The sequence below is a fragment of the Euleptes europaea genome, chromosome 11 (genome assembly GCF_029931775.1).
Source record: "Euleptes europaea isolate rEulEur1 chromosome 11, rEulEur1.hap1, whole genome shotgun sequence".
Lineage (NCBI taxonomy): Eukaryota > Metazoa > Chordata > Lepidosauria > Squamata > Sphaerodactylidae > Euleptes > Euleptes europaea.
The window spans coordinates 54,962,769-54,974,884 of NC_079322.1; the positions used below are offsets into that span (position 1 = coordinate 54,962,769).

The 12,116-nt window shown below is 49.8% G+C and overlaps 1 non-coding gene across 1 annotated transcript; it reads left to right on the forward strand.

The window, feature by feature from the left end:
* The first annotated feature begins 337 nt into the window (after positions 1 to 337).
* Positions 338 to 409, forward strand: TRNAD-GUC (transfer RNA aspartic acid (anticodon GUC)). The gene has a single exon. It is a non-coding gene; the product is annotated as a tRNA-Asp (tRNA).
* The last annotated feature ends 11,707 nt before the right edge of the window (positions 410 to 12,116 follow it).

Below are 12,116 nucleotides of genomic sequence, written 5' to 3' on the forward strand. Positions count from 1 at the left end.
GGGAGGCACTGTGGCTCAGGGGTAGGGCATCTGCTTGTCATGCAGAAGGTCCCTAGTCGAGTCCCCGACATCTCCAGTTAAAAGGACTAGGCAAGTAGATGATGGGAAAGACCTCTGTCTGAGACCCTGGAGAGCCGCTGCTGGTCTGAGTAAACAATACTGACTTGGATGGACCGAGGGTCATGTGGTCAAGCAAGATACTCACTTTCGGATGGGCCCTGGCTCAGTGGTAGAGCCTCTGCTTGGCATGCAGAAGGTCCCAGGTTCAATCCCCGGCATCTCCAGTTCAAGGGACCAGGCAAGTGATGTGAAAGACCTCAGCCTGAGTCCCTGGAGAGGGGCTGTGGCTCAGTGGCAGAGCATCTGCTTGTCATGCAGAAGGTCCCAGGTTCAATCCCCGGCATCTCCAGTGAAAGGGATCTAGGCAAGTAGGTGATGGGAAAGACCCCAGCCTGAGACCCTGGAGAGGGGCTGTGGCTCAGTGGTAGAGCATCTGCTTGGCATGCAGAAGATCTCAGGTTCAATCCCCGGCATCTCCGGTTCAAGGGACCAGGCAAGGAGGGGATGGGAAAGACCCCTGCCTGAGACCCTGGAGAGCCGCTGCCGGTCTGGCTTCGATGGACCCAGGCGCCGATCCAGTATGCATTCATGCAGCGGTATTAAGGCTGCCAACCCACGTCTATTGACTGGAGGGGCGGTGGCGTGTCCTCAAGCGGGCCCACGCGCGAGCAAAGGCGCGCGGGGTGGGCGGAGGAGGACCCCAAGGGGGGGCAGAGGGTCGGGGCGGAGGGGCGCGACTTACGCGTGGGGGGGCGCGGGGCTGTAGAAATCCAGCGCGTAGCCGAAGTAGCTGCCGGCGGGGCCGCTGAAGACCGTCCGCCGCTCCCGGTCCAGGTTGAAGGCGCGCAGCCTCCCGGGCAGGGGCGCCAGCAGCAGCAGCAGCAGCAGCAGCGCCAGCAGCGCGCCGCGCCGGCACCAGGGCGGCAGCGGCGGCAGAAGGGGCAGCAGCCTCCGCCGCCGCCGGCTCCACATCCTCCTCCTCCCGGCCGCGGCTCCCTCCGCACCTGGAAGCGGCCGCCGCTGGGAGCCTCCCGGGCCCGCCTCTCGCCGCCCCCGCGCCTCGCTCTAAGCGCGCCGCCCGCCCGCCGGCCAGGCGCTGGCATGGCGAGGGAGGCGCAACGCCGCGCGCCTCCGACCTGCCCGCAGCCGCCCGCCGCCTCCCGGCGCCGGCCCGCCTCGAGGGCGCCCCCTGGCGCCGCGGCCGGGCAGGGAGGGCGGACGCCCGGCCCGGCCCGGCTGCCTTGCGAGGAGACCAGGCGGCCAGAGGCGAGGAAAGAGACTCAGAACGGAGAAAAGGAAACCTGCAGAGCGGCCGTGGCTCGGTGGGAGAGCGTCTGCTTGGCATGCAGAAGATCCCAGGCTCAATCCCCGGCATCTCCAGTTCAAGGGACCAGGCGAGCAGGTGATGGGAAAGACCTCCGCCGGAGACCCTGGAGAGCCATGGAGAGAGCAACTGCTTGGCCTGCAGAAGGTCCCAGGCTCAATCCCCAGCATCTCCGGTTAAAGGGACCAGGCAAGGAGGGGATGGGAAAGACCTCAGCCTGAGACCCTGGAGAGCCATGGAGAGGGGCCCTGGCTCAGTGGCAGAGCAACTGCTTGGCCTGCAGAAGGTCCCAGGTTCAATCCCCAGCATCTCCGGTTAAAGGGACCAGGCAAGGAGGGGATGGGAAAGACCTCAGCCTGAGACCCTGGAGAGCCATGGAGAGGGGCTGTGGCTCAGTGGGAGAGCGTCTGCTTGGCCTGCAGAAGGTCCCAGGCTCAATCCCCGGCATCTCCGGTTAAAGGGACCAGGCAAGGAGGGGATGGGAAAGACCTCAGCCTGAGACCCTGGAGAGCCATGGAGAGGGGCTGTGGCTCAGTGGGAGAGCATCTGCTTGGCCTGCAGAAGGTCCCAGGCTCAATCCCCGGCATCTCCAGTTCAAGGGACCAGGCGAGCAGGTGATGGGAAAGACCTCAGCCTGAGACCCTGGAGAGCCATGGAGAGGGGCCCTGGCTCAGTGGCAGAGCAACTGCTTGGCCTGCAGAAGGTCCCAGGTTCAATCCCCAGCATCTCCGGTTAAAGGGACCAGGCAAGGAGGGGATGGGAAAGACCTCAGCCTGAGACCCTGGAGAGCCATGGAGAGGGGCTGTGGCTCAGTGGGAGAGCGTCTGCTTGGCCTGCAGAAGGTCCCAGGCTCAATCCCCGGCATCTCCGGTTAAAGGGACCAGGCAAGGAGGGGATGGGAAAGACCCCTGCCTGAGTCCCTGGAGAGGGGCTGTGGCTCAGTGGGAGAGCCTCTGCTTGGCCTGCAGAAGGTCCCAGGTTCAATCCCCAGCATCTCCAGTTAAAGGGTCTAGGCAAGTAGGTGATGGGAAAGACCTCTACCTGAGTCTCTGGAGAGCCGCTGCCAGTCTGAGTAGGCAATGCTGACTTTGATGGACCAATGGTCTGATTCAGTATAAGGCAGCTTCATGTGTTCACAGCAGGGTTTAAGCTTACTGTGAATGGGAGGGGCCTGGCAAAGCAACAGTGTATCCACTTTGAGGGCTGCCTGGCAGGACAATGAGACATCCCCTGTGCAGAGTTCCTTTACATGTGGCTTCCCATGCAGTAGAGGTGGGAGTATGAGATTCAGGTCCTAAACCACTCCCTGGCTGCTGTGGTTAAACAGCTAAGAGGGAACAAATTGAAACTAAACCCTAGGAAGACAGAAGTAATGCTGTTTGGAAAGGCAGAGTTCTTGAAGGACATTATGCCTCCCACTTTTGAGGGGTTCAGCTGACCCTTGCCAACTTGGTTAAGAGCCTCGGGTTTATACTCGACCAGACATTATTGCTGGAGAAGCAAGTTAATGCAGTTGCAAAAAAAGGCTTTCTTCCAACTCAACCTAGCTGGAAAAATGGACCCTTACCTTGATACAGTTGATCTGGCCACCTGGATCCATGCCATGTTGACATTGAGACTAGACTACTGTACACTGGTCTTCCCTCAATATCAATTTGGAAACTCCAGTTGGTGCAGAATGCCGCAGCTCGGCTAGTATCGGGAGGTAGATGGAGCATGCACATCTGTCCCATTTTACAGTCACACCACTGGCTGCCCACCAGGCTCAATTTATAATATTGGCTATCACATACAAAGCCTTTCATGGCCTTGGATCCTCAGATCTGCAAGACTGCCTCTCCCCTGTGCTCTGCCATCACAGCTTTGCTCATCCAAGCAAGGCCTTCTACAGTTGCCAACGTTCAAATGGGCTAAGCCAGGGGTTGGCAAACTCATTAGTCAAAAGAGCCAAATATCAACAGTACAATGATTGAGATTTCTTTTGAGAGCCAAATTTCTTAAACTTAAACTATATAGGTAGGTACACTGTTTATTAACTTAATAAACTTTAAAGTTTTAAGTCTTAATTAAACTATAGGTACACTGAATAAAACTTGATATCATACTTAATAGTGATCTTATTTATTGGTAAAAATTAAGTTGTAAGTCCCTCCCATTTCCCCCTCCCTGTACGGAGTCCTCGTTTGGAGGCCTGGTCTACCGCCATAAAAGCCTATTGGTAGACCTGGCCTCCAGCTGGGTCCCATTGGGAGGCCAGGTCTACCCATTGGCTTTCTTCGCAGTAGACCTGGCCTCTGGAGGCCCATAGAAGCCAATGGGTAGACCTGGCCTCTGAAGGGGGACTTTTTCCCCTCCTCCGAGTCCAGGTCTACCGCCAAGAAAGCCAGTGGGTAGACATGGCCTCTGAGGAGGGAAAAAAGTAAGTAAAGTATCCATAAAATTAAATCATGACAATGCCTGACAAACACTTAATGTGAACAATGTTAGCAAACTTTTCTCTAGATTCACAGACGCAGTAAACACATGAGAACATAAGAAAGGCTGTGCTGGATCAGACCAAGGCCCTTCAAGTCCAGCAGTCTGTTCCCACAGTGGCAAACCAGGTGCCTCCAGGAAGCCCACAAATAAAACCACTGCAGCATCATTGTCCTGCCTGCGTTCCATAGCACCTGATATAATAGGCCTGCTCCTCTGATCCTGGAGAGAATAGGCATGCTTCATGACTAGTATCTATTTTGATTAGTAGCCATGGATAGCCCTCTCCTCCATGAACAGGTCCACTCCCCTCTTAAAGCCCTCCAAGTTGGCAGCCATCACCACCTCCTGGGGCAGGGAGTCCCACCATTTAACCACGCGTTGTGTGAAGAAATACTTCCTTTTATCAGTTTTGAATCTCCCACCCTCTAGCTTCAGCAGACGACCCCGAGTTGTACCATTACGTGTGTCCCAGGTCGGGGGCCCCACCCCGCACCCAGGGGCTTTCCCGCCACCCTCCACTTACCAGACAAGCCCCTGCTGGCTCCAAAGTGTGCCTCTTCCCTACAGGGACCCGCAGGCCCAGAAGACGACGGGGGAACGGAGTCGGCGCCACAGAAGACGGGGCGCCGCGGCCCAGTGCCGCTACCGGGGATGCACCGCCAAAGGAAGCCCGCCCCGCCCAACAGCTGATAGGCGGGCGGGGCGGGCCAGGAGCTGCCCGCCCAGCAATTGTGTGGCTAGAGGGGAGGGGAGACTTTAGCCTCCCAACCATTGAGGGCAAGGGAAAGGGGGACCCTGCCATTCTCCATGGTGTGTGGGGGAAGAGACAGCGCGCCCGCTCTCCTAGTGAGAAAGGTGGATGATAAATAATATAAATAAATAAATATTTTGATCTCTGCATTTTAGCAAAACAACAAAAAACAACAACCCCTAATTGCTATTATGATGGGAACTGCCATTTTGCAAGCCTTTGGTGCGCAGGGAACAAGTTTGTGTTTTGCAAAGTTTACCTGTAGTGCTTCTAGCTCTGGGATTTGGGGGCCCTTAGGTAGGGCTCCATTAGAGTATATGATACTGGGCCTACAAACCAAGCATTCATTTGTGATTGCTTTGATCGTCTCGAGTGCTCCTTGCAAAGTGACAATAGCAGTGCTGTTGGGGCAGTTGGCCCTTTCCAGATCTTAAGACCACAACAAATACCCACATGTCCTGCCCTCTGTACCAAGCAGTGAGTGCTTACCTGCCACAGACCACCCATTTGTATTGCACCTTGAGTTTATGGATAACAGGCTCCAAACTCTGCATGGCCACCATGCACAGTGATGTTTGAACGTGTAAACATGACTTTTCTAAGGTTTCATGGAGATTAATCAAATCCAGGAAGAGCAAAAAATGGCTCTATTAGGGTTTTTTTTTTTTAATTAAAATGCCATGTCTAGAAATGTCCATGTTTGGGTATAGAGAACTAGGCAGCTCATTTTGTTGTTGTCTGAATCAAATTGTTCCAAGCTGCTACAGGATGATGCATCCTACAGGCATTGTGTGCTTGTGTGTGTGTGAGGGGGGTGAGGTGAACACCGCTACTAACTCAGCCAGTGGTTCGGAATAATTCACATCAAAGTTTACTTGAGATTGTCAGTGTCTAAGGTTTGCAGTTTTTAAATGTCAAAAGTTCAAAGTAAAGTATATATTGCAACTTTGCAGGAAGCTGTGCAGTAGAATCCTATACTGAATCTCAATAATATACCAGAAGCTTTCCCCTTGTATGCAGCAGTGTGCCCACCTAACCCAAGAGCTTTTGGGCTGCTATAAAGTATTGCTTCCTGCGGTACAGCCACTGAGCATTTTAAATACTCCCATACCTTCAAGTTCTACTTATGTTTTTTGTTCACCTTAACACAAGTATCCGTACCTCATGTTTCTCCCCGGACCAGCAAGTATGATCAAAACGTGAAACAACTTCTGCACATGGATTGCCTTGCTGGCAGATCCCAGTGAGTTAAAAACTCATGTAATCCACACTGCACATTTAGCACCCAGAGCTGTGGATCTTCAGTGATTCTTGGGTTGGATTCATGAATACATTCCTTAACAAGTGTCGGGGGTGCTCAGTTTGATAGCACTGAACCGTTGGTTGCTAAAGAGGGGCAACCGAATCCAGACCTGCATTACACAAAGATGTGCAGAGTGCAAATCTAGACTGTGATGTTGCACCTAGCATGTCTAGCTCCCTATATAGCATTAATGTGATTTCCCCTGGATGTCCTCATCCTACCCAGATATGGCTGAAGGTGTTTAGCTACCTTGAGGTTACAAAATTAAGTTCCAATTGCTAACGTGGCAGAGGAATACATTTAAGAAATGCTCTCTGTACTGTTTGGTACCCCCCCCCCCCAACACTGCCTCAATAAATCTATAGCATAGAAAAGTAATGTTCGGACATGGCTTCCTTCCTTGAGCGCAGTTTGTGAACATCCCGACAATAAGCAACATCTGCTTGGATTCCAACATTCACCATCACAAAGGTGAGAGCCAATGTGGTATAGCGGTGAGTGTGTCAGGCAGGATCCGCAGACCCAACTAGATGTGACGGTATCCTTGTGGCTGCCCCAAGGACACCATTGTCATTTGAAAGTCATTTAACAAATGCCATGAGGGCCTGATTCTGATCAGGCTGGGAGGATGGTGGGCTGAGATGCAACCCCCCCACACACACTTTATCAAGTGCCAGTAATAGTTGAACACAAACACACTCCATGGCTAGGGTTGCTCACCTCCAGGTGGTAGCTGGAGATCTCCCATTGTTACAATTGATAGTCAGGAAACAGATCAGTTCACCTAGAGAAAATGGCTACTTTGGAAGGTAGACTCTATGGCATTATACCCCATTGAAGTCCCTCCCCTCTCCAAACCCCACCCTTCTCAGTCTCCACTCTCAAAATTTCCAGGTATTTCTCAACCCGGAGCTGGCAACCCTATCCATGGCTGTTTTGGCACTTGAAAAGGCATTGGGCGGGGGAGAGGAAGAATGCCACACTATAGGCCAAATCAGGATCATGCCCTTGCAGCATTTTTAAATGACCTTAAAACGGCAGCAGCATCCACATGGTGGCCACTAAGACACATCACATGCAGTTTGTCTCTTAGAGACCCAGGATTGAATCCCCACTGTTCCATGGAAACTTGCTGGGCGATATTGGGCCAGTCACACATTCTCAGCCTAACTTACACCACAGGGTTGCTATGAGAATAAAATGGAAGAGAGGAGATTGATGTAAGCCAAGATGGGATATAAATAAAGTCGGTAGGTAGGTAGGTAGGTAGGTAGGTAGGGGGGGGAGAGAGAGAGTCCTCAGCAGTTCTGTAATGAAGCAAGTAGTTAATTTGTTACTTTTCCATTGAGATGTTGAGTCAAAGAAGTGAAACCTCACTCGTCCTCACACATGTCCAAGTATTTATCCTGTAAGACAACTTGTCTTAAGCTTTGACAGGACACACAAAAGTAGAGGGAGAAGAAATATTGAGGAGTAATTTGAGCACATCCGGGATAAAAGCACATAAAGCAAGTTTTTGTGCGTGCGCCTATTTTAGCAGATCATGTCTTTGTACTGCAAGCAGGGTTTCTTGGCCACGTCCAGCAACTACAACTATAGAGAGAATTTATTTCCAAGGTTAAGTGTACTGACCTAAGCTGTCATCACCACTTGCACTGCTGCACTGAATTTGACTTTTGAGGTATCCTTCCTATCAGTTGCAGTGTTAAGTGATATGCATAATGATTGCCGCTATGCAGCCCTTTCAAGAAGAAATGAACAAATCTGTCAAATGAACTTACTGAGCAGGGAAACTTAGCCATTGCAGCCTCCCTAACTCAAGCAGGAGAAGAAAAACATAACTATTATACAGTCACTCTCTATATTACAGTTTGCTCATCTTATATTTGCATAGAATCATAGAGCTGGAAGGGATCACCAGGGTCATCTAGTCCAACCCCCTGCACAATGCAGGAAATTCACAACTACCTCCCTCACACACCCCCAGTGCCCAGAAGATGGCCAAGGTGCCTTCCCTCTCATGAACTGCCTAAGTTCATAGAATCAGCATTGCTGACAGATGGCCATCTAGCCTCTGCTTAAAAACCTCCAGGAAAGGAGAGCTTACCACCTCCCGAGGAAGCCTGTTCCACTGAGGGACCGCTCTAACTGTTAGAAAATTCTTCCTAATGTCTAGATGGAAACTCTTCTGATTTAATTTTAACCCATTGGTTCTGGCACTGGCTAAGAACTCCCCACCCCCGCACGCATTCTGGCCCTGCCCCCTTCAACCCCTCTATTGTCGCCACTTCTGCCCCCAGCCCTCTTGTAGTACAGAGGGAATATGTTTCTCCACCGCCCGAGTGGGAAAGGGTTAACACAGTTTCTTGGGTGGTCCTAGCAGCTCCATAGCTAACGACTCTTCTGCAAGGGGGAAAAAGGTTCCTTTTCTCGGCAAAACAAACCCACATCTGCCTTGAGTAGAGGCTATTCCTGTCCGCGGGAGAGGACGGATCACCAGTCTTAGATCCTTCTGAGCTAGAGATCTGCCAGGACCCACGAAGGGCCAGACCTAATGATTTCATGGGCCTTAAACGGCCCCCCGGGCCTGACATTCCCCACCCCTGCTCTACATAAATAATTGATTATGGGCTGTCTCTTTGGATAGTGAAGCAAAGACCATTACACAGAATGTTGAACATGATCATTTGCTTCCCCTGCCTTCGTGATGGGCAGAAGTCCATCAGTAAAACAGACTGTGAAACAATTTTTTTTGCCATGCTTCTGTTTTGACGGAAGAAAAGAAAACTGGGAATAATAAATAACAGCAGTTCTGTCCCATAAACAGAAGGAAACTGACCCCATTACCTTCCTTTATTTTCTTTGGAAAATTAATTCTGCTGTTGTGAAATCAGGAGAGGCAGCTAGCCTTGAACCTTTACTCATCCAGTCTGTTGGGCACACTGAAATAGAACAGGAAAAGTAATGTCACCTCCCACCTCCCTGACATTTCCCCCAACAAAAGCTGTTATCTCTCTAAGGAAGTCTATCACAGTCTATCACTGTAAGGCCATGGTCTTCAACCATGGCGGGGGGGGGGACTCCCCAAAGAAAAGTCAGACCAATCCAAACAAGACTCTTCCCAGAGGAGGTAGGTAGGTCTGTGTTTATTTTATAGGGTTCTTGCCCACCCAGAAGAACACATAAACAAAACAAAACCAAAAATTAGGCACTGTTCCTGGACCTCTTCCCTTCAAAGGTTAAATGAGAAACAGGTTATCGAAAAACACAAACAAGATACTGTCTCTTGCCCTCAAGACCTCTTCCTGTTGGTGTCTAATGATGACTCAGCTGCCCTCAGTTTGCTCTCCTTGCACCCAGTCCAGTTTTCTTGGGAAAAAGTTTAGCTGCACTTGATTACTTCCATTCAGAGGCACAGTCCCTGATGGGAATTAATTTAAAGAAAGCACCACACTTCATTATTGGGCCTTGCTAGGTTTTTGTTCCTCCGAGTGCACCAGTGAGAAACAATTCCCAGATGACTAGGATCACAAGAGCCTTTACAGAGATGGGTCACTAGACTACCAGACCTGGGAGAAGCTGAAGATAATGCAGATAGACAGGAGACTCACGTCTGAAAGAAACAATGAAGAGACGTGATATCTTGAAGACAAATCTACTGTAATTTAAGTTGTGATGAGCAAGAAGCCAGTTTTACCAGGTGCAATTCCAAGGAAGCTGGCCACCTGGATTAGAGGCCAAGGTTCTTGCAGCTTTATGAGCTGTTGAGTAGCACAGCTGGGTCAGGCTCCTACTTTGCCTCTTCACATCCATCCATATGGAGGTCCTCTTGAAATTCATTCAGCTGGTGATAATTGCAGCAGCCAGAACTCATTAGCAGAGCACATAAATTTGCAAATTCCAGCTAAAGTATCTTAGATTGTAGGGAAACCTTCTTGCTGTGCATTTGAGACAGTGATCTATCACAAAAATCTCATGCTGAAATAGGACTAGGAATACAAAATTAATATAACAATGTGAACCACAAACTGCAATGCAGATTGGGGGATTACAAATTGTACAGGCGTGCAGTACTAACTTCCCACTTCTGTATGAAGGCATCCTTCTGGATGATTCTGTCCCACTACAGATCAATTCCATGAGAAGAATGCTCTCCTGAACATTTCCGTTTTGTACATTTTGCAGAATGATGGCATTCTGGAAGTCTTCCTTATCCCCTCAGGCGGGTGACTCCACAAGGTGGGAGCCACCACAGAGAATGTATGTGAGCAGGGGGAGTGGGTGTTTGCCGATCCTACCAATTTACAAGGAGAGGCCACCTTTACAAGGCTCCGCTCAGATAACCAAAGCTGCTCTGGCAGTCCCTCAGAAATGTGATTCCTAGGCCATGAAGGACCTTGTACATGGTAACCAGTGCCTTGAATGAAGCCCAGGAACTGATGGAACAACTGCCGGATAGGTGTGACATGTATGTTCTGCCTGGCACCCACTAGTAATTGAGTTGAGGTGTTTTTTTTACCAACCAAAGTATTCTCACCAATTAGTCTCAGCAAGACAGTTTCTCCTCAGTGGTCCCAATACTGCGTTTGAATTTTAATTACAATAACTGAACTATAAGGACAGAAATTGCCACAGCAGAGTACAGAGCCCTGAAGAATCTTTGGATATTGTAAAAAGTAGCCTAAGTAATAACAGCTAGTAACATCACAAGACCGGGGTGGGGATGTGGTGCCACCCCCCCCCCCAACAGTTTTAATCCGAACAGCAAGTTCTTTTAATAGCCGTCTTCTCCCCGCCTCCAATAAAGCACATGCTAAGCTGCCCAGATATATTTAGGGCTCCTACACAAATGCTACACTGGTAGGGTTATGTAATTTCCAATGACAATTTTCTACTGCAGAACTCTTCTTTACCCTTCCTCCCAATACAAATCTCTTCAGCAAGATTCACTGGATATTTTGCAACATGGGACACCGTCAAAGACAACAATGTACTCTTTTGGAATTACTTGTGTACATAGAATTGCTTATAGTAAAAAAAAAAAAACACCCAGTCTTTTTGTAATAAAAGTAATGCAAACAATTTTTACCTTGTGAAAGAATATATTCCTGCAGTATGAATGCACTTTTTGGTCAGACAGTCTTCTTAAATGCATCATTACTGCAGGGCTCTTTCATCCTGTGGTTGAGGGCATAACACTGGCAGGATAGTATCTTGATTTAAATGGAACCTGGATGTTACCTTGATTGGAACTGCAGAGACGTGCACAGGTCCACCCCTGGTGTCAAATATTTTCAGGAAGTGGGCTGTGTCTTAACGCTTGTAGCTTGCTGACACGTCTGGCTGATGTTATAGCAATTAGAAAGGCTATTTTCATGATGGGTAGGTGACTGGTTTGCCCATAGGTTGAGAAAGCACAAGGGAGAGGTTCCATTGAGGGGCCAGATGTTGAAATGGGGGGGCGGGGAATGGGGTCAATAATCCTTTGAGGAAAAATACTCAGTTTGGGAGAATAGGCCTGAACATAGAAATGTGCTGTAGCGACCAGGTGGATTTGAATGGCGGTGGATGAAGGCCTGCTCGGATGAGGTTTAGAATATATTTCAAAATCTTCCCTATCAGGCTGTGGACTGGGCATAAACTCTGCTGTGGCCCATATATGTGTTTCCATCTGGCCAAATAGGAGCGCTAGGTACGTTTTCTGACATTAAGTGGAGCGTCCAGAGAATTGTCTGCTGGTTATTGAATGAGACACTGTTAAATGCAGTCTGCCAATATTTGGGTGGAGAAAGGGGTCCTGCAGCAACATGTTGTGGTCCTGTGGGAATGGAATGTTGTGGGACATGGCCAGTGGTGTTGGGAACCACGATTGTCATGGCCATAAGGGAGCGACTAGGATGGCATTTCTGTCTCATTTTGTAGAGGACACTGGGAATCAGTGGCAAGGGGAGGTGGCAGACATCAGGATCCCGATCTACTGGATTTGCAACACGTCTCACAGGAGGTGTGGTTCTAGTGTGCCTTTGGGAGCAGAAGGCTTTACATTTGTTGTTCTGACTGGTGGCAAAAAAGTGTACGGTGGGTGTTCCCTAGGAATGGGAAATCAGGGCTAGATAAACCCAGTTGAGCTCCCATTCATGAATGGGAGCGACTGAGAAAGTTGGTTGTTGACCTCTGCTATATGGATGGCCTGATTGGAA